The sequence below is a fragment of the Chrysochloris asiatica genome, unplaced genomic scaffold (assembly GCF_000296735.1).
Source record: "Chrysochloris asiatica unplaced genomic scaffold, ChrAsi1.0 scaffold00332, whole genome shotgun sequence".
NCBI lineage: Eukaryota > Metazoa > Chordata > Mammalia > Afrosoricida > Chrysochloridae > Chrysochloris > Chrysochloris asiatica.
Window position 1 is genome coordinate 2,269,819 of NW_006408850.1, and position 4,713 is coordinate 2,274,531.

Genomic DNA, 4,713 nt, shown 5'->3' on the forward strand with positions numbered 1-4,713 from the left:
GAAGAAGAGCATCTGGGTTAAACTGATTATATTCAGAGGTGGTTCAATGGGGCTGCCACTAATCAACCCAGGGTCTGCGTATGCTGTCCCCAGCACTCAATGCCTAGAATATTAATCTTTATGCCCTCCATTTAACTTCCAATTTCCTTCCATTTATACTTCTTACATTCCTGGGTATTTGAAGTTGTGTGTCCTCAGTTTGAGTTGTGTTCCATCAGCAAACAAAGTCCCAAACGCTTTCCTCCATCCTTGTCATCAAAGCCAACTCTACTTTGATGAGCAACTCTTCCTCAACCTAAGAGGGCCATCTTCCAGTACTATGTCTGACAATATTCTGGTGCTATTCCTAATGTTTTCAACTTCACTCCCTATTTATGACAATGTTCTGCTGCTATTTATAAGGTTTTCATTGGTTAAATATTCAGAATTAATTTGCCTCTCATTCTTCCTTGTTTGTCTTACTCTGGAATCTCCACTAAAAGCTGTCTATCAATGGTGGCACCTGTGATGGATTAGATTTGGGAAAAAGTAGTATCTGGTGTTGCTGTCTTTCAGGACAACCACTTTTTTTTTTTTTTTTTTTCAAGTTGGGCAATCCTTTTATTGGAAAAATAATAAATGGCCATCCTGTTGCCTGTGCCCAGCCACACCTCCAGAAGGTACACTGGTCAGACACATGCCCAGCCACACAGGGGGGCCAGAGCAAGCACAGGCTAGGTTCAGGGGGCTTCAGTGGGCCCTCTGACTGTAGTACCTCCAGGGAAATCCTTGGACCAGGACTCAGGTCCAGGATCACCTGGGGGACCTCAGGAGGCTGGGCAAACCCTCTTCAGCTCTCTAGGTCAGCATCTGTTGTCACATGTTGCTCACACATCCAAAAGAAAGTCAGGCCCCTCTTTGGTTCCAGAACACCACTTTCAATGGCTGGTCTTTTCAGGTACAGTTGTAGCACCTCCTGCTGGCTGAGGTAGGCAACTCTTTCTAACAACTGTCAAGGCACAAGGGCAGGGGATTCTTCATTCCCACTGGGCCCCACCTCCCCATTCTGACTGGATGGCCCTTTTTTCCTTGGGGTTGAGGAGAAGTAGGGGTTGCCTTTCCCTTGCAGGTTGCCTGCCCCCTCACACAGCTTTAAAGAGCCCTGGAGTCTGGGGAAGGCTGAATATGGAGCACATATGGTCCTATATTCAGAACTCCCAAAACTCTCTGGAAACTAGGCTTTGCCCTCCAAGAACCTCAACTCCAAGAATTTTTCACAATCACCCAATTTAAGGAAGAGTGGACAGCTGTAGTGACTGGCTGTCATCTCTTCTCCCCAAAAAGAAGCAGAGCCCTGAGCACTAGCCAAGATGAGCAACATCTACATCCAAGAGCCTCCCATGAATGGGAAGGTTTTATTGAAAACTACAGTTGGAGATACTGACATACAGTTGTGGTCAAAAGAAGCTCCTAAAGCTTCCAGAAATTGTATTCAGCTTTGTTTGGAAGCTTATTATGACAACACCATTTTTCATAGAGTTGTATCTGATTTTAGAGCCCAAGGGGGAGATCCTACTGGTACAGGGGCTTGTGGAGAGTCTATTCAAGAATGAATTTTAGTCACAGTTCTGCTTTAATCAGAGAGGCCTGCATGCTATGGAAAATGCTGGTCCACATGATAATTGCAACCAGTTGTTCTTTACACTGGATTGAGCAGATGAGCTTAATAATAAGCACACCATTTTTGGAAAGATGACAGGAAATGCTGTATACAACATGCTGTGACTTACTGAAGTGGACACTGATAAAAGAAAGATCACACAACCCCCACAAGATAAAAAGTTATGAGGTTTTGTTTAATCCTTCTGATGACATCATTCTGAGGGAATTAAAAAGCCAAATAAAGAGAAGCCAGAGGAAGAAGTAAAGAAATTAAAACCCAAAGGCACACAAAAATTTTAGTTTACTTTCATTGGGAGAGGAAACTGAAGACGAAGAGGAGGAAGTAAATCTAGTTAGTCAGAGCATGAAGGGAGAAAGCAAAAGTAGTCATGACTTAAGGATCATCCTCATCTCAGTTCTATCCCAGCTGTTGAAAGCAAAAGAGATGCAGCTGGAGATTTAGATGATGATGGAGAAGATGGAAGTACAGAGTGTGATGACTATATTGATGGCAATGAGAAGAGCCTGATGGGAGAAAGGATTGCAAAAATGTTAAAGAAGGACCCAATTGAAACTGTTAAACCAGCTGGTGAGGGCGAAGTGGAGACAAATTCAGAGAGCTGCAGTGAAGAGCTCCAGAAATAAGCAAGACAACTGAAGAGGTAACTCTTAGCAGCAAAACAACAACAACAAAATAGAAAATGCAGCAAAGCAAGTAGATAAAAGAAGTGAAGAGGAAGAAGCTACTTCAATTGGTGCTGTTGCGGAATATAAAATAGGAAAACAAAAATAATGAAACTTTGAAGAAACAGCAAGCAAAAATGGGAACTTCCTAAGAAAAACAGACCCTTGTACTACTGAACCAGTTTAAATCTAAGCAACTGTTGAAACTCCTGAAAATGACATTTATGAAACAGAAGTAAAAGATGAAGGATGAATTTCACATGTACTTCAATTTGAGTACAAAAGCAGAAAAGTGAAAGACACAAGCATGCAAGACTCAGACACACTTGAAATCTATGATCCTTGGAATCCAGTGTATAGAAGAAAATGAAAAGAAAACAAAAAGCTTCTGAAAAATAAAAAAGAAAGAAGATAGAACCTGTCCATCATGGGTGTTTCTACTGGTATTTAAAGTACCAATGGTATAGTTTCCAACATCACAGCAACCTGAATGCCACCAAAGTATGACAAACCTGGCCCTGTGGGGTAGTTCAACTCATTTATCGGGTTATTATGAATCTGAATTGACTAGACTGTTATTTTTATTTTCTTTTTTAAAGTGTAGAGAAAAAGTGACAGACCACACTGAATTAAATACAATGATGAACACAATGAATGGAAGAGATAATCTATGCTGTTTGGCGTGGGGACTCAGTAGATATTTGTAAGCACATTGAATGGGGCATACTTCTTGAGTTCTACTTCTAACTCTTCCATAATTTATTAATATCTTTGACATGAAACCCCATATGTCCCACACAAAAGAATGTGTACAATTTTACATGCATATAAACACATTGAAAAAATCAATTACCTTAAAAGCATTTTGAAATACTTTCTTATATCAGAGAAATTAATAACACAGTCTTTGTCTCCTTATCCATGGCTTCAAATTTCTATTTGAAGGTTAGTGACACCTATTTGAAGATCCTTCTTATCTTCCAAGTTCATTTCTTCATCACTAACTAGATTTTAAAGCACCATTCATGTAATCAAAAACATTACTTCCTTGTTTACATAGTTACATTTGGGAATACCTAAAAGGCATTCTAGTACTTGTCCAGTGAAATAGGTCTCTTGATGAACCTTTGCAGTGTATAGAACCTTAGGTGGAATCCTGAGCCCAATCCAGAACCTTCTGAGGTGGAACATTCTCACAAGAAAGGACAAGCAGACCAGCCTGGGACAGTTAGAGTGACAGAAGATACATCTTTAAAGAAAGATCATCAAGTAAAACCCAAAACAAAAATTGCAGTATGATTGACTACTATAATAAGCAAGTTGTTCACCAGGAAGCCATCAAGGCAAGCAATCAAGTTCCTTCAGAAAAAAAAACAAAACCCTCTAAGACTGAAATTCAAAGGGAACACCCAAACAGGCATGAAAGCTTACTGGTAACCACATTGGTCTACTGCTGAGTGGAAGAGAGGGAAAGGCAGCAATGATGAAATGGGCTGAGTTCAACCACATTTCATAAACTCCTGTTGATCTGGTGATGAAAGAGAGAAAAAGAAGGGCTTGTTGGTGAGACCTGGAGACTCCTGAGCCCATGGTCATGGACATAGTCATAGAGGGCTAGAGCTGAGAGTTTAGCATGTAGCTGATATGAAGTGAGGGGAGATGCACAAGAACACCCCAAACTTGTAGACTGTACCCATTTGACCTAGCTTTGATGGATTGATAATCAGAATTCAACTAGAGGATGATTAAAAATAAAACAAACAAAAAACAACAACAATTTTTGATAAAGGAAATGAGGGTGAATTGCTACAATTTGATGAACTTGACCTATACTCATAGAGGTAGTAGCTCAAAATACCAACAGAGAGGGAAGGAGTCTTCACATCAAGGATCAATGCTATCTCTTCTGTACACAGGGTAGATAGGGATAGGCAACTTAGATATTGGCTACCTAAAATGATGGGCTGATAAAGGCACAAAGTGACTGGCTTACCAGGTTTCACGAGGGAGTTTATTTTAGGAATGTGTGGGGGAGATAACATCCCCACCGAATAGTTTTCATCTTGTCTAGATGGGTCTAGTAAAAACATATGGGGATAAGATTCTTATGATTCAATAGTGAGTAACTGTTATAGTGACTAATTGAGAATGTCACATTTGTAAATGTAGAAGTTTTGTAACAAAAATGGGGGAGTAGTTAATCATACAGTCCAGAAACAGAAGACCCTAGTACCATCAAGGGAGAAGAGCACAAGTGGAATGTGGGACCTTATCCAGAGAAGCAGCAATATCAGAGATGGAGGCAGTGATGGGGACATAGAGAGGGAGCAGCTGAAGACTCTAGATTTATAGGAAGAGAGGGACTGAGAGCTGAGGCAGATTTGCAGA

The 4,713-nt window shown here is 40.5% G+C and overlaps 1 pseudogene; it reads left to right on the forward strand.

The window, feature by feature from the left end:
• Positions 1-1,349: 1,349 nt before the first annotated feature.
• On the forward strand, positions 1,350-2,740 carry LOC102832599 (annotated as a pseudogene).
• The last annotated feature ends 1,973 nt before the right edge of the window (positions 2,741-4,713 follow it).